Genomic DNA, 23381 nt, shown 5'->3' with positions numbered 1-23381 from the left:
TGTAGAGTCTGCAGGAAAGTAGAAAAACATAGACTGTATTCCAGTGTTTGTTTAGATTATGAAATAAACAATACTCTAGTCACAAGATATTTAACGTTCTTCTTTGAAGTGTGGTATGAAATATGTAATGTGTAAGGGGTCCCAGGTTTTTCTTGGACAAGTTCTTAAAGTAAGATACATCTCTAAGGCTCTTAAAGGGCTACAGTCATGTTGGTAAGTTAAAAAAAATGTATTTATGGTGTTGGAATGCTATTCTTTTTCATAATGGAGTGCAAGGGGATTTTTATTCATGATGGAGTGCAAGGGGATTTTTTAGGTGAAAAATGTTTACTTTTTTATGGAACTTTTTTGTAATTAAAAAAACCCAACTTCTATGGATTTTTGCACTGAGAGATATTTGTAGGGTATCTTTTAAATTATTTACCCTTCATGTCAAAAGCAGTGGACTACTTGGAACCAAGGTACAATTTTATTTTGTAAAGTCAAGACCAAATATGTAGTAGTCCATTGCTAATGACAGAACAATTCTAGATGTAATGCACACACATACACATCATTATGGCAAGCTACGCTAACATATGGATTTTTTCATATGTGGCTACTTTGAAGAGAAATGCCACTCATATGAATCTCAACTCCCAAGAATCAGTGATGTTAATTACAATTCCTTGATAGGAATAAATGTGAGCAAAGATGGGATCTTGCATATAAAGAACTTGGGACCTTTCTCTGGGAAACTGCATGCATGTAAAGTGTTTTCCTAACAATGTAAAATGTATCAACAGTAAAATCCTAAGACCGTTTTCCATATTGTTATATGCTTCTTTAATAAAAAAATTTTGAGGTGTATCAGTCTGTGTGTTGTATTGGAATGTAACATAAGGGACAACACTCTCCCATTTGGGCAGGGAGGACATGGGTGGGAGAGGGTCAGTCCAGCAAAAGGCAGAGTTTGTAGAATCCCTTTTAAAATTGTGGGGAAAACATGCTCAAAAAAGGAAGCTCATTGCTGAGGGAGGGAAGAACAGGTGAACAAAACCTGTCCAGAATGAATAAAGTGGGAGTTCTGCCACTGATTTCAGTAAAGCTGGAATATTCACCTGTGCTGTTCAGCCAAATTAGTGTGGCCACTCTAATAAGGGGGATCAGGCAAAGGGGTAAAAGGTGATCCCAATATCTTCTGGCAGTTGACCAAGGTATTGAGTGTTACACTTGCCTTCGGATGAAAGAGAGGAGTTTTTCTGACTGTGTTTGAAACCAAGTGAATCCAAAGTTATTTCTTTTTCGTTCACATAACTACATTTGAAAAAGAGAGCAATCTGTATGATTCACTATCTGTTTGCTGAGGCTCTCATAATTTTTTCTTAGTGCCTGCATGATATTTGGGCTACATGCAGGTGAGCATTCAGAAGAAAGGGGGTTGGGAGGTAGGAGTGCCTCCAGAGAAGGGGGACATCTAGACAAAGAAAAAAAAATTCTTTTCTTGAGAGTGCTCAGAGTTGCTTTCTTCCCTGCTGATTGCTTTGGGGAGAAAAGCAGGTGCAGGAAAGGAACCAGGACACTTTTTCTTGTTCCCATCTTCCTCACAAAAAAGGGGCATTGTGGAAGCTTTATTTTTTTGTGGTGTTTCCCTTTTCCCAGTGTCCTTTTAACTGCTGTTAGCATGTTCTTTACAGAGTCTGTCCAGGATGTACGCAATAGGAGGGTGATGTTAAGAAATAGTAGCATATCATTCACCTCAGTTTACTGTGCTGAAAGTGTGTGGGGGTTTTGGAGAAGCAGTAAGTAAAGAAATTAACCAGGAGCATAATCATTTGTGACACACAGGTGGGTTCAGAGGCCCCGTGTGAAGATGGATGCCCAACAAGGGTTGGTTTTTTTTCTCGTTATAATTACAATAGGTAGCAGTTGCTGCCCATGTACACTGATCATATCCTTCTCCAGGCAGGCACTAGACAACTCAAGAAGCTGGAACTTTTGCATTTTTAACAGCAGCTGAATTTCATTCATCAGGTAGATTAATCAGGAGCACTTCTGACAGCAGGTGTTTTTTGCTTCTAAAAGGTGAAGCACAATGCTTTAGATCAAAGGCAACAGGAGCAAAAACAGCTTGTAAGTCTCTACTAGAGGAACTAACTGAGCATGTGGATGCTGTTTAAAAATGTAATTAGTGCTTTGTTTTAATGAAATGATCTCCCTATATCCTTAAGAAATCTGATCTGTGGACTGAGTGTTTCTTTGCAAGCTAATGAAATTAAAGCTGCTGTGAGTAAAGAGAATAAAAACAAGGGCTTGGAGTGATTTCTTTTGCTCTTTTCTTTTAGAGCAGTTCCCATGCCATCACAGATTTTTTAACTTCTCTATTCAGATTTTCCAGCTTCATTGTGCAGTTGTAGAACTCACTTCTGCTGTGTGAAAACACAGGCAAAGTACTTAGGAAAAAAAATTACTCCACTTATTTTTACTTATCTCAAATCCTACAAAAGGTTTTAGAAGACTTCTTAAAATACCAGTGATCCTCCCGCAGTCATTAAAATTCTTCTGTAGCTGGCTGCCTCTGGCCCAAGTAAATCCTCTTGAAGTTCAAATATAGTGGTGTTTGTTTCAGGAATTGTAGTAGTGGGGTGTTGTGTAGTAAAAGCAAAATGGTTGATTAAGTCATGTGCACGTCAAAGAAAATTTTTTTTACTACTTCATTTAGTCAGTGGCAGCAGAAGTCTGGAAACTAATTGAAAAGATTGCCCTTGGATGAGGGATTATTTACTAAACCTTTAATTCCCCCTTTTCTATCATATCTGACTTTAGAGAAGCTGAATGAGCTGTTGATCCACAGAGCTATTAATCACAGCATTTGTATGAAAAGTTGAAAATACATTCTGTTTGACACTCATTGCATTTGTTGTTAACCCTGTTGTTTGCTCCATGGTCTCTGAGATATCCTGGTAGCTTCAGGTTGGCTGCTGACTGGGCTGCTCACAGCTGAGCATAAAGCTAGCACAAGAAGAAGGAGCTGGCCAATTATAAGCTTTTCCATTGCTTCCTAAAATGAAGCACCCCTGTCCATAATGCACCAGTAACTGGGATTTTAAAGTAGTTGCTCCAAGATCAACTGGTTTTTTTAACTGTATCCTTCCCAGCTAGCCACTGCTATGGCATTGCTTAAAAAAAGCTGGCAGCAAAGACTTGGCCTAAGTCAAGAAGGGGCAGGCATGTGATGTTCACAGTGCAAACTGAGCCTAGGTAATTTGTCTATCAAAGAAGAAAGAATTTTTATGACCAAAGTTTTAGTTGTGCTTCTCCTCCAACACAACTTAGGAATATCAATGTAAAATTCTCCTGAGATGCCATTGCACTTAGATGAAACATTTCATGTCGCTCCAACCGCCAATAGGAGTATTTTGGGGGATGTGCCTACGTGGTGGTTGGGGCAGCGTGTCCAAAGAAGGGTTGGCTTGGCTAGCCTGGCCCCCAATAGCAGTCTGAAGCAGGAAGCTCAAGCTGGCCCTGCTTCTGAGGCAGGTTTTATGGCTTGTTCTGAGCTCAGTGCTGCCCCAGAAATATACTACCAGATACCAAGCTTAACTGGTATAAAACCAGCTGGCGTTTCTCTCTTTAACACTGCCACCATCAGCGCTGTCTATTCTCACTACAGCAAATGCGTACAGACTAAACCCAAACTGCTTTTTTCTGTTAAAGAAGTAAAAGCCTACCCAACAGGTTGTTTTCCCAAGTGAGATTAAAGAGAACACCACCAACTGAAGAGGCTTTGATACACATATAGTTTGTCTTTCAATCAAAATGAATCAGATTGATGCAAAGCAGAGCTGACAAACACATTTCTCTAGGGCATCTGCTCCGCCCCGCACTGAGGGATGACTCTGTTCCTGTTGTACCTATAATTTCCTTGGGGCCATTCTAGATGTGAAATGGGATGGAGCTGGCAGACGTCAGGCTTAATGGACTGGTTCTTTTTCTACATGCTGCAGAAATAACATCATAAAACTCAAATACATACTTTTCCTTCGTGATCTTTTTAGGAGCTTGGCTGTACTAAAATTTACAGTTGCTGTAGTTAACATTGCTAAACTAGGATGAAAGATGATAGCATAGAAAAACTCTGAATCTGGAATCCTACATTTGTGTGTTTAAGGTTTGCCATCCCAAAAGACATGCATCAGCCTTTAGTAAAAGTGCTAAAAAAAATGTTACTTGGGTTAAACACAGCCAGTACTAAGAGCTGGCCCCTTTGCTTGATCCTAAATCTGTAAGTGGAAGAGATACTGGATTCTTCTTTGGAGAATAGATGAGATCATGGAGAGCTTTGCTGTTCCCTTACAAGCATAGCAGAGGTTTATTTGTAGTATATCTTCTGATCAGTTCTTAAAGTTAGCGATCAGCCCGTGCTATACACATATTAAACTTTATGAAGGGTCATTACAATTGTGATCTCAGTTTTTCAGTGAAATCACCCAGGTTTTACAGCTTGATTGGCCATTTTCAAAAGACAGCCACTTTAAAGCATTGTAACTCTCATGCCTATCCAGCCATGCCTCTTCAAGAATAAGTACCCTATTCCTTCCTCCCATTTTCTTCTCTTAGAAGATTTTCCAAACAGTTCTTCTCTCAATTCCATTTTTCTAAATCTGTTGAGGGGAAAGAAGAGATTGATAGGAAAAGGTGCAAAGTTATTATACTGTGCTGTTGTCTTCTAAAGTACAAGGAAATCCAGCCCACTGATAAGTTGCCAGCATTTTATCAAGGACCTCCTTGAAATGTTCCCTCTTGCCTGTGATAAGCTTCTGATAACCAGAAGTGTATGTGGGAGCCTCAGGAATCTGTTCATTGGTTTTCCTGTTTTAAAAAAAAGAAAAAGATGTTTATAACTCTTAAGTATGGAGACAGCCAGTGAGGTTTGGCAAACAATTTTGCTATTAAGTGCACTTACTGTAAATGTTTATAGGTTGTATCTAGCACAATAAATTATTTAGCATGTGTAATATGGAGTGTGCATGAAAGATCCTTCATCAGGGTTTTGGGTTTGGAGGTGAGTTCTTTAAAAAGTGTGTCTATGTGTAAGCACAAGCTTGTGAGTTCCAGGAGATACCATAAGGATGAAACACAGGGACAATGAAGGGGCAGCTTGTTTCTAGTAAATAACTTAATAATTAAAGCATATTAGTTCTCAGGCTGGGGGGAATGGGGTCCTTCTTCTGAGTCTTTTGTTCCTAGCCCCTAGTTACCCACCTTTCTTCTGAGCTGTATGAGTCCCCATTTGCAGCTTTTAGCTTCAGGCATCCTCTAGTTGCTAAGTAGTTAACAGGAAAACAAACCTGTTTTCTTACCTTCCCCTTCTCCCTTCCCTCCCCTTTCCCCTTTCCCCTTCCCCCTTCCCCTTGCCTTGCCTTGCCTTGTTTTCCCTTCTCTTCTTGATGCCTGTGTATGAACATGCTTCTCCCAAAATAGGTCTCTAGTTTTGATTTAACTGGGGAAGGTCACATATTAACTAAAGCAATGCTGAATAGCTTGCATTTGGAAATGAACATGTCTATTGCACTGAGTGGCACAGCAATAGGAAGTAGGAGGAACTGAAAAGAAAAGTGTTATTTCAGTTTTCATGGAGCGCAGCTAGTTTACAAGTCTAGTTTATTTTTATGTTAAAATTCCTACTTAATTCCCAGTTTCAGGAAAAAATGTCTTTGTTAGGGGGTCGATTAACCCCCTGCCTTTTGTTAAAGAAGCTAAGCACTTATATATAGAAAGAAACCCAGTGCCCTGCGTTTTTGCTTTTTTGCTTCAGCAAAATAAAGGAAAATAAAGTTGACATTCCTGAGGTAAATTAAAGTACTAGTCATTTGGGGGCATTATTAAGTACCCTACAAAAATGTGAAAAGGGAAAAGTCAGATTTTTCCCTCTCCCCAAACCGTGGTGATTCATAGTGAATGCCCTAGTGGTGGACTTTTCATGACATGGCATGTGTAATGTAAAGCAGTTTCATAGAGCTTGATTGCTGGACATAACAAGTAGAAAGCCAAAATACACAATTGCTAAATAAATCATGCCTCATGAAAATGCAGCGCAATGCCTCTGGGATTCCTTATTTTAAGACCTGGATCACCATTTGTTGGCAAAGTTAGACTGTTTATATGGCAATCTGTTACCATTAAATACACAACATATGCAGTGATGCAGGACAGAGCCTCAGCATGCAGTGGGCAGCAAACAGAGACTTGGAGAACCAGTGTGTTTGGGATGATGAGGCCCAGACTCTGCAGCACGTTCCTTGGGATCACAGGGGACAAGCCACCCATCTGACAGCGTGTCCAAGCCTGGAGCACAGAGAGGTCTAGGTCCATCAGTACTTCAAAACTATAAAGCTGAACTTGAGAGGCAAAAAACAAGATGTGCACAGCCCCACTGCACTGCTACAGAATATCGTCACCCACCCTCACTGCACCGCTTGTCAGTTTCATGCCGTCCAGGCAACACTGCCTTTGTTTGTCTGGCTTTAAACACCTTGGCTTTGTTCACTTTTCCTAGTTTTCCTATTTTAAACATCTTGAGATGTGCCCCTTCATGCCAGGTGGCTGGGCATGTGTGGCTGGGATGACAGGGTTATATGTGGGCACATAAGGTTGGGGACCTTGGAAATAGAAGAAATTCAGATTTTGTTTGTTTATTTTAAGCCAAGTTAGTGCCCATACACTCAAGGCTTCTGCCACATGGAACAACTTGGAGAACTGGTCCTACTTACCAGGAGAGAAGCAGAGGAAGAAAGTTGCCTGAGGTGGACAAGTGACTGACATGTTTATCTGAAATTCCTTACAGCCTCATTGCTGTAGGTAGCATATTTCCTCCAGAAGAACTAAAAACACTTCTCTCTTTTTATTTCCTACAGAGCCTGTAAGGAAAAAAACATCAAAAAATAGTGAGGTTGTAAAAGCTGAAGTGGGAGGCTGCGTCCAATTTTTGTTCTTAGCATTTGGAAGTTGTGAGTCACAGCCAGTGACTCAACTTTGCTGGAGGTCCCCTCCTTTGGGTTCCCCAGGTAGTGTACCTGGGAGTTTTCACATTGCACACTCCAAAAAAGTGCCTCAGCTTACCTGCATTCACTCCAGCTCCAGACTGCTGCAGATGAACCAGTCCCACCAGGACCAGCTGCAGATAAGCTGTGCAGCAGCCCAGCAACTGGTTGGCGTTTGCCTTTTTGTTGCAAATGGTGATTCCCTGGTGTCTGTACTGCAGACTGTGGCTCTAACACCTACTGTTATCTGAAGTCTTCCTCTTCTTCGCATGGTCTTCACATCCTTATGGATGTGCTGTTCCCATCTCTAATCACTGCACATCCAATCTATTGCTGATCTTTCTCTTTCATGTCGCCCCTCTAAAGAACCCTTCCGGTTCCTCCTTTGTGTTGCTTTTTTTCTAAGCTTCCTCCAGGTAGCCTAAATCATCTGTAAAACAAGCTGTGAGATGAAAGCCAGGTGCTTTCCACCACTGCTATGGTTTCCTTGAAATTCACTGGGGGATGACGTGGAAGAAAAATAAATACTATACATAAAGAACAGAGAAGTGAAAAATTGCAGAGAGAGAGAGGGACAACAAAGTAGAGCCCCCACTACCTTCTGTGCAGGATTTTGTTTATGATCCTTTCAAGGACTTTCTGACAAGTTCAGGAAAGGGGTTTTTTGCTCTTGGAAAGAATAATGCCCTTTCCATGGCTTGACATTTCTTCTGATGGAAGCTTGGAGACTTTGTTATTTTAGGTGTATTTCATTATTAAGAGCTCAAAAGGCCAAATGAAAAAAGGAGAAGCCTTCCCATTTCCCACCCACACTCAACACAAATCTGAACTGTTTTTATATAAATGATGTTTCACCTCTGAAAGACTGAAGGATGCTTCGAAGTCTGACATAGGGCTTTTTTTCTTTCGTTCTCTGTTTTTTTCTAGGATCCTGATATCTGGATATTTTAATGCTTGCTCTGCCACAGATTTTGAAGCTTGTGCATTCTTCTTGTCCTCAAGTGTCTCTTTACAATCCTGCTTTTTCAAAATATGTAAACACTCCTTAGTTCAAGGGAGTTACTCAAAAATGTGCCTGGTTTGAGCTAGTCCAGCTGCTATTGCCTTCCAGACCCGTCTCCTGTTTGCTAACAGTGAGGACAGAGTTTGAGCCAAAACTAGATGTTAGCAAGTGACAATTATTTTGTTTAGAAATTCTTGTGTCAGAGGAGATGCCAATATCATATATGTGTCCTTACAGCCAACACACTATCCTGCCAGCAAGCTGGCTACCCCCAGGACATTTCTTAAAGAAGCACATGCGCTGGGGTGGTTTAAGGGTTTAAAAAAAAAGGACTGACCTTTTATTTTCGAAATTCAATTCTTACATCCTTGCATGAAAATGCTTAGGGATAAACTGTTGTTTAGTCTTTTCTTCTACTATTTTGGGACGTGCACACTTCTCTTTATGGCCCCACTCACCACAGTGATGTCAGTGGAAACACTGATGGGGTGAGGAGTGCTCGACTTATGCAAGGAGCTGGGAAAGAAGTGAGAGAGGGACTGTCACAGGGCTCGGTAACGGGCTGCCACTGATGAACATGGACTTGCACTGGTACACTGGTATTACCAACACACCCTTGGCTCCTGGCCCCTGGGTCAGATGATGCTGAGTGCTCATTTCAGAAGCGCTGGCCCAAGCACTGGAGAGGAGGAAGGTTCCCAGACCTTGTCTCAGGGTGCACTGGATGAAATCTTGCTCTGTGGACATCTGCAGAAGTCTGGCTCTTATTCTTGACTCTTTTTCCCTTCCCAATTTGCGTATTTTATCTCAGCTGTTGAGATAACAAGTTCCAGGGGTATAAAAGACCTTGCACATTTAAGTTCAGTGGTTGCAAACTGAGAAATTAAGGGTGCAGTTCTTGTACCTTGTATGTTCACAAGCAGGGAAGGTGAAGGTACCAGTCCCAGAAACAGTGATAATGTGCAGTGGTACACGACTTTCTCTGCATGGTGGGGAGGCAAAGGACAGACCAGTGTAGCAAAATTTTTGGCAAATGAAAGTTTCACCAAGTTACGAAGCAGAGATTTTTTAACTAAAAAGCTCAGATAAAATACCTCTGGGGTACAGTGTGTCAATACCAGCGAAACTATAGGGTCATCAGTGTTGATAAACATGCCATGGATGTTCTCTGCATTTTATGTGCTGTTGTTTTTATTTTGCCATCAGAGCTGTGATTCATATCAAGTGGCCAGATCTGTTTACATGAATTAAGTGATATTCAGCTCTGTTACTGGGAGACCTTGTGTTTAAACAAACAAAATTGCAGTTTCCTGAGTGAGCCTGAAGAACAGACTCCACAAATCATAGCTTTGCCCTTCATTCTTAAGGTAAAAGACTGCAAAAGGCAGCAGTTAATTTTGAGGCTGCCTTGGCCAAGGTGCAGCCTGGCTTGTAACGAAAATAACAATACTGGTAGCTGTTTGGTTATTTGGTGGATCAAAATTCGATGCTCTCTAGTCCAAAGGATCATCTTCAGCTAAAGATCTCCTGGTGACTGTTCTCGCTTTCCTTCTCTGCCAGGTAAGATTTATGATTTCCACTTTTTCAGGGAGGAAAGGTCATTCTGAGACCTGAGAGAGTGGTGGATGCTGGCCTGGTTACACCTACAGAGGTGAATAAAAGCTCCTAATACGAGCTCCCTGAGCACAGCCTGCCCTACAGCCCTACAGGCCATGTGTTCCAGGAAGCCAGGGAGGAAGAGGAGCCTCAAGGCAGAGGCAGCTGAACTGGGGCATCTGGGCACTGCTCTATCAGGCTTGCATCAGCCCACAGTGAAGTCCTACAGGAGAAAGGAGACACAGGAACAGGAAAGCATCCCTAAACCCCAGTGCTTTCTTTACTCAAATAGCAGTGCCTATGGCTCCTGGGCAGCAGGCCACTGATCAGCGGTGCCACTCGGTGACTCACTGTCATTTCCAAATAAAAAAAGCCCTCAGGAGCCTTCAAGTATCCCTTAGCTAAGTGACAGCTTAGTAGCATCAGTTTAACTGAGCCACTTGAAGGGTCCTGTGAGCTTTTTGTGCATTGGAAATGACAGGTGTTAGAGTTTTGGAAAAGCCAGTCTCCCCTGCAGATTCTTATTCCTGGAAAACGTAGCCTGGAAAAAAAGTGAATTTTCTGTACAGCAGAAGTCCTGCCTGTCAGTCCACTTGGCTAAAAGCACAAATGAGCCACACATGATTTATCCAAGGGAAGGTAAAGAGAGGATTTGTACCAAGGCAGGTAAAGCAGGACCTGGGAACCTTGACTGACCTTTGTTCTCATCAGCAGGTCACATGCTGAATGTCTGTGTTGCGATGTCTGTTTTGATTCAGACACACGAGATGTGCTCAATTACTTTTATGCTAAGTCCATGAGTAAAATGCAAGTGCTACGCAAGTAACTCTTTTGGTTAGACAATATCTCCATGAAAACTTGTAAGATTAGAAGACTTTCACTTAAAAGGGTGTTATTGTTATTATTATTTTATTTTTCTATGTGGAAAACTGTCTGAAACTGGGCAGCACTGTTTTTTTCTAAGCAAAACACATACTGAAGCCAAGTAAGTGCTTCAAAATTCTGGGGGGGGGGGGGGGGGAATGGACAATTATAAAGATAAAAATTATGATTTTTTTATAGCCATCCATAGGTGACAACTAAATTTTTAAACAAACAGTGTCAGCCTAGATGTTCTAGGACTGCAGTCCTTGAAAACTCTCCTTGCAGTGAGTTCAGAGAACGAAATGCAATCTGAGAGGTTTTGTTCACGCATCTCAGTTGCTACAGCTGCAATAGCATGAAGGGAAGCAGAGGCTGAGGGGGACGAGGGAAGAGGCCCACATTTCTTTTGTGGGAGCAGTCAGCCTGCCTAAGCCCCTAAAGCAGCATAAGAGTAGCAGCCCACGGGTTAAAGACATGGCCATGTTGTCAGAGGGACGGGACAAAAAGGGAGGCAAGTAGCTTGTGCAAGTAGCAACATGAAATGGAGCTGAGCTGGACTACCCTCTTCTCTGCCTTTAGGATTCTGTAAAGAGGTGCAGACTTGGCTGGGATACAGCAGAGCAGCCACTGAGTTTGGATAGTACAAATAATTTATTATGATGAACCAATAATGTGGATTATCATGATGGCAGACCTGGCCCAGAGTGCAAGGGAATGAATTTTGTCTTGGCTGAGGCGCTAAGGTTTGTTGTTAAGAGATGTCAATTACTGTGCTGTATAATGAACTCGATATAGTCTCTACAGCACTGGCTTTTAACTTGTACTAGAGGGCTATAACTCAGCCAGCTGGGATGTGTCAAAGAATACATACAACTTTGTCAATACTACAGGTCCTGCCAGGAAGTGGAAAACTGACAGTCTGGTGACCCCTCTGCCTTTCCAGTGACTCCCTGCAAATGAGCATTTCTGCCACGCTCATTTACGTTGCTTGGCCAGGAAGTTTAGCTGTTGTGGCAGAACCCATGCCACCACAGATACCACCAGCAAGCTGTGTGCATGCCTGCCTTTGCAGTGTTTTTTTGTGGCTTTTTTTTTAACCCAGCAGTTGAATAGCATTTTGGAAGTTTCCTGTATAAACCTTGTAGCTAAGCTAGCCATTGTGTTAGTGAGCCAACGCAGGGTGGTGATGTAAGAAAAGCATCTAGCAGTCATCTGTACAAAAATCAAAATCCTACTTTTTCCACACATTTTCAAGTACACAGTGGTATCTACAAGGCCTTGTAGCACAGAACAGCACCTCATGGGTTTTTCTAAAGTGCTAGTGCCCTACCTTTTTGCTAGCAAGGCTAGCATTTCCCCAAAACATTTACATGGCCTAAGAAGCTTTAAGTTTGGGTGAAATATGTCAGCTGAAAGTCAAAAGGACATAGCTTCCCAAGTGCCTAAATCACTCAGAAGTGTGGCTGAGTTCATTTTACTGAGTTCAGTGGAGGAGACTCTATTTGTGTAAAAGTATCTCTACCAGGCTACCAGTGTTTGTGCCAGTCTAGGTTATTCTAGTTCAGGAATCAAAAGACACAGTACTAGTGAAAGGCACCTTTGTACCAGTGCCTTGTATCGCTGTGTGATGGAGCAACCATTGAAGGAAAAACATCACACCCAGACCAACACACACTGGTGAAATTTTTTTGGTGTAAGCCATAGACACCTAAGTGGCTTAGACACTTTTGAAAATACTACTCTTCATCCAAATAAAGTAAAAGAGATGCCAATATTCACAGTGAGTGGCTGTGCTAGTAATGTTGCTTAAAGCAACCTCCCACAAGCTTCCACCTTCAGTGAGAAACTCCATAACTGAAAAGCTTGGACATGGCCCAAACCAAACAGTGTGTTTTTCATTAAGAGTGGAAAAAAATTATACTGTGTATAAATTTGCTATGAAGCCATGTTGTTTGCTATGAACTAATAGTGACATACGTGTGATTTTAATAAAGAAAAGCATGATTTCATTAGTTAACACTGTGTGCAAGTCAAGCATACGATGAAAAACAAAGCAGGTCCATTCATTCATCAAAAAAGCGCTCATCAATAAAGCAACATGAGCCTTTGTAATGACACTCCCCAACTGGGTGGGCTTTTGCCTCCTTGTTGCTTCCTAACCGGCCCCGACCCATTGCTGATCCAATTTGTGCCTGCAGCCAGTGGTGGAGCCTGAGAGACGAGCTGTGCCTGCTGGGACTGGCACAGCCCTCCCCAGGTCGGTGCCCATGCTTAAGGCCAGCGCGCGAGTACCATGCAGGTGTCTGACCTTGCCACCAGCCATCAGGTAGAAATCTCTGCATGAATCCGCCGCGAGGGCTCTCCCCTCACTCGGGAGCTGCAGTTAAGTCCCTGCCTGCGCCCTGCTGCAGCCGTGCCCGTGCCTGGCTGGGGACCCCAACCTGCAGACTTGACTTCCTCAACCCTGCTGGTGGCTGCAGACTCAGCTGCTGCGCTGGACCCTTGGCTGACCCTGGTCACTCTGCCCCAACCTGCTCTGTCGACCTTGCTCTGCCCAGCCTGCCCTGCTGTCCTCCTCCGCTGTTCTCCCTTGCAGAGCAGCCCTCGCTGTTCCCTGGCCGTGCCTGCTGATTTACGAGCTGTCCATGGGTGCACCCAGCAGTCAGGGCGTTGTGAGGGCAGGTCACAGCAGGGATGCTTCTTGCCTCCCCAGCCCACACTCCCCACCCAGTTGCTCCTCACTGGGCCTGCCAGCCGGGCGGTGCTTCTGGAGAGCTCCTGGGGCTCGTCCCCTAGTTCATAACCTGCCCTTCCTGGGCACTGGTTCAGATACCGCAGAACTGATGGTACTGTTGTAAACACTTGGTTCAGCCACATGACACCAGGAACAAGATTATCCATATGTGACTCCTAGCTTAGAAAATAGATACCAAATTGGTGCATTGGGACAGGGAAATAGCTGTCTCTTCTGTTGCTGCCTCTAACCCAGAGACCCATCACACAGTCAATAAATGCAAAGAGAGGTAATACAGTCAGCCGAGTAAAATATTGGACCAAGACTCTGGACATACATACAGATATGATTCCTTGTCCTGCCACAGGCTGTGTATGACTAGGCAAATCACTCTCAGTATCTAACTTTTCCATTTCAGTGAAGGGTAATAGTTCTGTTCTCTGACTCTGTTCCCTTTCCATTGTGAATTCTGCAATATGGGGAATACCTCTTTATAATGTATTTACACAGAGCCCAGAAGCGTGAATGAACATTTCCACACAAGAACATTTCCACCAGGAAATGAGGCCACTTCTGGTGCAGGACTCAACAGTCTCTCAGTAGAGCAATTCAGTCACTCAGTTGACTCACTGTCAATTCAGGCGTGAGCTGGTAAGTAATGCACTTACCTCATTCTTTGGAGAAGAGTTTGGATAGGAAAGCAGACAGAAGGAATTACATCAGAATGTGCTGGACACCAAAAATTAATGACAAAGGAAGAAGGCAAAATATATGTGCTGTTCATTGTTGGTAAACCAGCAAGAAAAGTATACTAAAAAAAAGAAAAATAAATTCAATGGATTCAACTTCACAGAAAAAGTTGAAAGATTCTTTGCAATCAAGCTTTGCTGGACCACAGTCAGAAAGCTAATCAGCCTGCATGCTTAAACCTTACGATTTGTCAAGGTTTGATTTTCTGAAAGACTGGGCATAAAGAAGGCACCAAAATCAGTGAGACCTGCTAGAGTCCCACAGGAAATGGCTGTATTACCTGAAAGGCCTATGAGGCTTGTGTTAGCAACTTTATCATTCAAGCAAACCCAGCTCCTTACAGCCACTGAGGAAGGAGGTGGAAAGTCTCTAAGGAAGGTGGAGCTGTAGACTGCATCAAGGTGAGCCTGTGGTGCTTTGGCGGAGTGGGGAGGGAGTGGGCTCTGCCAGACAAACAAGGAGCAGAGCCGCAGAGCTCCAAAATATTGCTGCAGCACAGAGGGACCTCTGTTAGAGCAGATTGACCTGACAACAAGCGATGCATTATTGAGGATTTTGGCTGCTATCTACTGCATCAAATTCACTAGCTGGTCACATGGCTGTTGGATGGGAGCATAAATCCACAGCACTCTGTGAAAAAACATCACCATAGATGTTCCCTGGCTTTCTCGAATGGGCCTGTGTTCCTTTCATGCACGGCAATTCCCCTAGGGCAACTAAGAGCTTTCCTTTATAAATACTGAGACGAAAAGTTTAACCTGGGTAGGACAAAGGCTCCGGTGACCATGTCAAACTGACCCTCTGTGGGCCAGCTGCCAGTCCACTGGGTTTGATTTTTATTGGACCTTGTGCAGGATGGAGCCCAAGCCATCCGGCTGGCAGCCCTTGTGTTTCCTGTTGTGTTGAGGTTAGTTGGGTTTATTTCTTTCCTCCCCTTTGTGGCAGCTGGAAATGTGTTCCTTGTTTCTCTCACCAGAGCCAAGGCCAAGGCCATGGCCACATTTTGCTGAGACAATCAACTTGAAACAATCTTGCTGAATTTTGCTGAAACCATCGAGTACTGCAGACCTGAAGGACGTGGGTACTGGGAAGGTAATACAGATGCTTGAAATCAGCCTCACTACAGCACATTCATGTCTTTGTAGAGACAGAGGGAAAGGCAGTATGGATTTTGCCCTGCAAGTACAAGTGTAACTTTATATAGAAATAGAGTTGCTACAGCATCTGGGATTGAGAAGGTTGGTGCCATTGGAAGGGATTTTCTTCTAGAATCATTACATGTAAGGAATGCAAATAGTCCCAGTGCATGTGCAAGTCTTCTTATTTAAGTTGTTTTCCATGATTGTTGAGTTCAGGGATCTTCTGCCTTCTCCCAGATCCCTAGAGTTTATGGAAAGATTCCCGGTGACTTCAGAGAGGTTTGGGTGGGAACTTCCTTAGCCTGGCAGGAAGGGTATGTCTCACCAATGTTCCCAGGGCCTGAAGCCAGCACAGGATGGTTCAGGATGCTCAGGATGCCTGTGCCAACACAGGCCTGGGCCATGCCAGACAAAGCACAAAAGAAGGGGCCTCAGCAGTGGTTTGACTGAACCGTAAAAAGCCCAGCACTAGTCTGTAAGTGTTTGGGCTGATGCAAACAAATGCTCTTCAGAAGTGGCCATTCTTTGGAGGGAAAAAATTTCTGTTCATCATCACACTGGACTGAATGCAATTTAAGTAGATGAAGGTGACTTGGGTTTTTGTGAAGAAATTGCCCTTCCTTGAAATGCAAAAAATTGAGGGGAGCATAATTAAAAGCATTATATCTCACATAATCTTATATTAGGATTGTATATTGGGTGGTCATTGGCTTCCTATCCTGTTATGAATGGAATTTTCATCTGCACCATGAGACAAAAACATCTAAGTGAGTATTCCTATTTTATAATATCTCCACCAGGATTGCTACAAAGTTCCACATAGTACTCAGCAGAGCTGGGAACTACTTCTATAATAAGATAAACTTTTTTGCATAGACTTGCAGATGCCATACCCTGGACAAATCGGTTGTTACAGGTAAAGGGCTTTAGACCATACTAAAATAGATTATTGAAGCTGCTCTCAAAATCACAGAAAATGAAATATAGAAAATGATGTCACTGTTATCCCTATGATCATGATCTTGTCTCATTTCTCTCATAAATACCAGATGATCACATTGCAGTCAGAAAAGCAAATCCAGGTGTATATCTATAAAATTAAGCGCAGAACCTGGGCACTGCTTCTACTTCCTTTCAAACAAGAGCTAAACTTGCTTTTGACCTTGGTACAGGCATATTTGTAAACCCTGTACTCTCATGAGCAAAAAAACAAAGACTGATGCCCAGATGCCATTCAGGCCAGGGACAAAGTTTCACATGATGAGGAGTGGTACTGAGTCTCTGAGCTGTCTCCACTATAGAAAGTGATCAGAGGATGGAAGGTTACAGCAAGCCTAACCTGGGGACACTGATAATGCTTGGGTGAGCACTGACTTTGAACTACAAACCTGGATTTCTTATTTGTCATAAATGACACTTGTACTTCTTTTTTTTTTTGGGGGGGGGAATGTAAAGATCATATCCTTTTTTTAAAATCACGCTAATCTAATGGCTGAGATTTCCACAGAAAAGCTTTCTACGTTATTTTGAACATCTTGGATAGTACTAGGGCTAATGATGGGGAAAAATTAAAAACTTGTTCACAGCCACTCAGAATCCTAAACTGACTGTGCAAATAAGTTTCAGAGAAACTTTCCCATCTACTTCAGCATCTCCTACAAACCTGCTACTTAAATTTTGTGCGCTGTTCATGTTATATACGTTTCTGAGACTTTTCAGAGTTAGGGGTAAGAAAAGTTTTTGGTCATGGAAGAACTGGAGCTTACCAGCTCTGAATTCAGCAAATGATCCACATCCAGTGGGGAAAAAGCCTGATCTCTGGCATGTTCTCCTTCCTGGAGAAGCAGGTGTGATTGCCTGGAAACCCAGCAGCATGCAGACAAGCTTGGCAAGTGATAGGGGGAATACTCCTATTACCAAAGATAGGTTTTAAAGTAGAGCATGTTGCTTTTCCTGCAATTCTTTTTAAGAATTTCAAACATGTTAAAACTCAATTTCCTGGAAGCTAAGTACTGAAATTCATGTACCTTTTAATTTTTCAAAGGTTTTAACTATCTACAGCTGTTTTCAGAATCAAAAAGAACTGAAGATAAAATCAGTTTCATCTACTTTCCTTAACTTCATCTCCCTTTCCTAACTTCAGGTGAATTTGCGTTTTCATTTGTTTAGGGATGTGCAGCTTTTTCCATATCTAGCAGTACAAACAGATTACAATACTTCCATTTCACCTATTTACAGTCTAATTATAGCCCAGTTACATTCTAATTACTGTCTAATGTGATATTGACTGATTTTATCTGCTGTCTAGCTAGGTATCCATCTACAATAAATTTTATAGTGGTAGACACAATGATATTCATTAAGTAATTTGACATCCAAAAGAAAAATGAAAAAGAGGACAGACAGAAATATAGGTGCAACATTGGGCCATTAGGTACTTCTTCGCCTGTTCACAAACAGCTTGTGATTCAGCTCTGTGACGGGTTGTTCTCGGAAGATGCTTGATAAAGTCCATGCATCTGCTGACGTGCCAACTCACTCACTCATGTGCAAAAATCCTCACTGTGTTGTGATGTTTGTAATAAACAGAGATCATGGGACAAGGGGAAAGCTTAAGGAGTGTATAGGAGATTGGTTATCACTGCTTCTGAAACTGTGAAGGATGCTTTTGGCTTATGCTTTACTGGCCAAACACAACTATCTTATACAGCTGGGGAATGCTCACAATTCCAGTCACGAAGATGGGAACGCCTGTTGAAAATACCTAGCGTTCCTGACCTCCAAGGGTTATCCCTGGGAGCTGCAAGACAGGGTTCAGTTTATCGTCAGTCCTTGAAAATACCAGAAAGTGCCTCTCCCGTCTCTATCTGGAGTAGGAGCCTGAAGGAGCCCTAGCTGCTCTGCGACCATTCACCATTTGCAACCTCTGAAAAACTAAACAGCAAATTCTGACAGGGTGAAGAGAAATAACGTGTCTGAATGAGGCCAGGCTGCTGAATATCTTTCCAAAAACGACCCAGCATGCATTAGCACAGGCATGTCGGGAGTTCCTCTTTGTGCTGACTGCATTTCCTATCGTTTTGTGAATGAGCACAAGTTACCAATGAGGGAAGGCTGGACTAGGCTGAATGGTGACTCTAGGAAAGGGATGGCATGACATTCGCAGTACTGAGAGGTGTTAACACCAGGAAGGGAGAAGTTGTTGGAAAAAGGAAGTGTGGGGCTGTGAAGAGGAAAAGGAAGCTGAAAGCTGAGCCCTCATAGACAGAGAAGCTTTCTGTCTGTGTCTGACCTAGGGAGTGTGTTGCTACAAAGTAGTTTGAGATCTATTGTCTTTGATATTTCAACACAATATATACACTGTTTGCACCCAGGTAAATGCATTTCAGATACAATTGTTTGAAATAATTTCCTTATGGTTCCAGAAGTGGGGGTTTTTTTTCCACCCAAAAAATGCTCAGCGCTCTCCTGCCTCTGCTATCTGTGAGATGAGTGCTAAAATACACAGCAGTTTTAGAAAGAGCCCAATGCTGAACAGTTTTCAAACTCCCATCCTCCAGGCCCAGATTTGCCATAGTAGGTGATATACTATGACTCTACAGGCTTCAATGATAATCACAAGAGCCAGATTTTCACAAATATAAACCCGAACAGCAGCAAAATACTGTTGCCAGTCCATTCCCTCTCAGCTTGCCAAAGATGAACTGAACTCCCCTCAAAATCCTGCTCAGAGCCAACCACTTTCAGCAGAAAGTGAGCAGATACAAGCAGCCTCAGAGTGAGTGGGAAAATCAGTGTCAAAGATGATTAGTTCAGCAATTTTTCCAAAAAACATCATTCTTCCTCCTGCTTCATGCACATGTTTCTCTTACTACTCCACTTTGTATTCATTATTCCTAAATCCTAGCAGTCTTTCAGGAAAACCTGTTCTGTGGGTTACTCTGTCAATATTGATCATTTGACAATGTACAAAGTTTTGTCACAGCCTGTTGAATATTACCGGTGTCCTGTGGCTCATGTTCTCAGCAACTCCCCTGCCCACCTCCAGCAAGGATGGAGCGTTCATCCTCCAGTGCCCAGAAAGGCCAGAGGAAGAGCGGGGCCATTCCTCATTTATAGAGAGCCTCTTTTAGGTCACGTAAAGGCTATTCTGCATTTTGATCTTTGTGATTCACTTCCTGACATACAGATCATGTTTAGCAGATGCAGAAATGGAACAAAAAATGAATGCCCTTAACGGGGGACACTGTTACTACAGTCACTGCAGTGAACTGAGGATGTGCATATCTACACAGGCAACAGGCCATTTGGATTGGGAGATCTCCACTTCGTTCCTGGTACGCTCATGTTCAAATTAGGCATGACAGTTTTCTGAAGGCATAACAAGACAATATGTTGAAACAAATATTATGTCAGTAACCCCAGCTGACAGGTTAATACACCTTAAAGTGTTGTCACGTGTTAGCATGTAATTAAATCCCTACATCTAGCCAATCTGAGGAGTATTATGTGGTCATCGCCTAGAGAAAGCCATCCAAGTGGCACATTATTTTGCAAAATTAAATAGAAAGAAAAGCAGACCAATGGAAGAACAGAAGTAGCCAATACTGATCATGCCACCAGTTTGATTTATTTTTGAATAATTGTTTTTATTTTGATACTGGTCTCATTCACAGTGTTTTGTAATGTTTTATGACACAGCAATCCCTTTCAAAATGCCATTTGTCAAAATTTGTCTGAAAATAGGTCTCTTTTTGGGTAGGAGCTGGTTAAAAACAGCTGCAGTTGAGCAAGTGGGAGAATCAGACCATGGTTATCGGTGAGCAGGAGACTGCATATCTAGCAGACAGGTGAGCTGCCATCCACAGGTCTCCTGCAGTCCTTGTAGGTGGAAACAGTAAAGAGGTGGTGCCATTTGGTGGCTGGCTGTGTGCCATGTGAGCTGAGCTGCCAGTGTTGTTCAGGTATTCATTCACACCCAGAGATCTGCCAAAGGATGTGGCCACCCAAGGAGGGGCACTGCGAGCAGCAGGCTGGGGTCCCCCCTCACCCCAATTCTGCTGCTTCGGGCAGGCGTGAGATCTTCAGCAGGGCTATTGGAGGAGGCTGTGGTCACATTGGTCTGGGCTGTGCAAGATGATTTAAGGCTGCAAGGCCAAAAATCAAACCCAAATCAGAATCCATAAACATAAATACTGACATTTTAAAAAGTGGAAACAGCATTTCAACTGTGTTTCCCAAGAAGCAATGCCAGTTTCCGCTACAATAAAGGAAAACAGCAAAAACAGCACAAAGACCTTCTTTTTGATGAAAAGCATCATTCTGATGAAAGCATCATTCATTAGTTAATATGGGACTGGAAATAGCTTTTAACTCTGATACTGACACAACCACAACACCAGTTTTCAGGAAGTGTTTATCATCCCATCTGAAAACTGAGGTACTTACAGACTAAAGAGAATGCAAAGCAGGCATGCATCTGCTCAGATGCACCTGAGAGGAAAAAGAAATGTGAATAGCAAGGTGCAAATGTCACCCTCTTACACTGAGGAGGCCTTGCATCCCAAAGGGACCTGAAGCAGTTTGCAGACTGCAGGTCTGGGTCCCAGATCGCCAGGGCGATAATGACTGCTAACCTTAGGAAGAGTAGATCAGACCTTGTGTGTGGGTACAGGAGGATCTCTTCATCCACAGCTGTTGTCTCCATAGTGAGACAGGAATCTGGAAATCCATTAACATTGCATATCTTAGCTCTGTGCCCAGAAAAGGCAGATTAATCATCTAGTCTATCTTCTAAATTATCTTAATGTGAATCAAAACATATGCTGCTTGAGGAAACTCTGTGAAGCACCATAGGCATGTGAACTGTGTTGTGAAAAGCTGTCCCAGAATTTGGGGCTGTTCAGCTTAATGAGTCTCTTTCCACAGCTGGAAAATCCATATTTCAGCTAAGTAGAGGCCAAAGGATTATTGGAAATTCTTCTAGGATGGATTCTTTTGAGAAGGGGGCGTTATTGACACTTTCTCCCATAAATGTCTAGAGGTGATCTGGGAAATCTGCCTGTCTGGAAAAAAATCAAGGCAGCTAAAAGATAGCTTGACCATCGCAGATGCAAAGTGTCCTTTGTAAGAACAGGCAAGCAGCTGAAGAGAATTCCTCATTTTCTGCCAGCTGGGGATGCATTTGCTTCAGTTCTGACTGCCCCGTAACATGGCTATTCCTCTCCACACCACCTCCTCTCTTTGACCATGCTCCCTATCTGTTAAGCACTTCCTAGCTTGGCAATGCTCTGCCAGTCTATTCTGCTCCCTGTTGAATTACCTGCTTGACTAATGCTCCTTTGGGTTTCATGCTGCTAGCTCATTACTTCCATGTCTGAGCCACCCCATCTGCAAGGACAGGACCTTAAGATGAAACAATATCCAATATTCATGTCCTTCATAACTTCCTCTTAAGATAAACCTCTCCCCATTCTGAGTTCTGGTCTTAATCACGTGCAAGAAACCTTCAGTCATAGCTCTGGATGTCCCAAGTGTCATTTCTGAGCATCTCCTTGAGTTCCAGTGACTGGATAAGGGGAAAAGACAGAATATGCCTGTAGAATATCACCTTCTGATGGCAGCTCTCGATGAGTTATCTGCAGCTGGTCTATCTGACAACATGCTTATATTGCTATCTCACTCTCTCCTCTCTGTCTTTGCCCTACCTGTTGCAAGTTGTCATTAACATGGGGCAAAAATAGCCTCTTGCTTATTTGTACAGCATCTAGCACCATAAATTCCTAACTTTACCGAGTACCCTTGGGCACTGCTGGGAATTTTACAGCAAATTCAGATAAATTGGGCTCGGGTAAAGGGGTATGTCATGAGGGTTTGCTCTGATGGGAGGAAATAGAAGTTCAGATTTTTGCACATGTGTAATGACCATGACAAAATTAGACTTTTTATAAATGAACCCATCCTACAGAAAGAAATATGTGGTAGGCCCTGGTCTGCCTATCCCTTTGTATTAAAGCAGAGGAAGACAGACTGCTGTCAAAGACAGGGTTTGTTAAATTCATGAGCTACAAATTTGATGGTGGTGGGGAGTGTCACGTAAGAAGTTCTGTCTCGATCTGTTGCTAAGCCCTTTAAAATGCTTTTGGACAAATATACAGTTACTCCTCCAAGGACACTGATTCAGTTATAAAACTGTCTATTGGATCAGTGAATATATGAATCAGACAAGATGTTTTCTGATGCTCTCTGGATTCCACAACTTGAAATGATCTTGCTGGAAAAAACAGTCAGGACTGTGGGGAGCAGTTAATGTGAGTGTGAGAAGACACATGATAGATGTGTATTTCCTGGCTTTTTTTCTTTTATTTTCCCAGTGTTCTGCTCATTTTGTTGGTGCACTGCAAAATTTTCCTTTTATCTATTTGTTATGCTTTCCTCTGCTGTAGCTGTATGTCATTAGCAAAGAAGAAGAAGAAGAAAAAAAATCTACTCAAACAGAAATACAAATAGCTTCCCATTTATCAGATTCATTCAAATTGGTCCTCTAGTCTCTGCTGTGACAGACAGTTGTACTGGTTTTAGTGGTACTGAATGAGCAGGTTAAGTGTCCTGTGGATGAGGAATACAGGCTTGACCCTGCCACAGGTAAGGAGTCATCCCAGCAGTCCCAGGGAAAAGAAGGACGGGAGTGCAAAGGGACTGTTCTGGTAACACAGTCTGGGATTCACTGCATGCAATTCGTTCCAGACTCTTCGCAGACCACCTCATATCAGCAGTCAGGTTAACGAATCAAAACTCTCTGTGCTGGCAACTGATTTCCAAGAAATTGTTCTGGGAGGAGTTTTTTGGCTGGTCACAAAGGCCCTTAAGTCAAAAATAAATCTGCTGAGCAAAGAACTGGTATGAGAACTTCCTACAACCAGATGCAAACAGGAAAAAATGTTTCAAAATGTCTCTAAAGAGGGGGAAAAAACAGAATGACTAAGTCACATGCCTTGAAATTAAAACTCTAGGAAATCATTAGCTGTTTTAGGAATAGCCTGCATTACCTGTAATGAAGATCTATTATAAGGCTACAACCTCAGCTTCTGTGAATCAGCACAGCCCCATCAAAGTCATTTGTCAGTTTCCTGAACTAGCCTGTAGATTACAGAAAAGGCAAATCATCTTATCCTATGCAATTCTAGTGAGAAATATGTATGTCTTTACGAGGTCCACTTTGTAGGATACTTTATATCCATATGGAAAGAACACTGAAAAATTAGGTCACCAGT

This window comes from Apteryx mantelli, chromosome Z (assembly GCF_036417845.1).
Source record: "Apteryx mantelli isolate bAptMan1 chromosome Z, bAptMan1.hap1, whole genome shotgun sequence".
NCBI classification, from domain to species: Eukaryota; Metazoa; Chordata; class Aves; order Apterygiformes; family Apterygidae; genus Apteryx; species Apteryx mantelli.
This window is presented reverse-complemented; position numbering follows the sequence as displayed.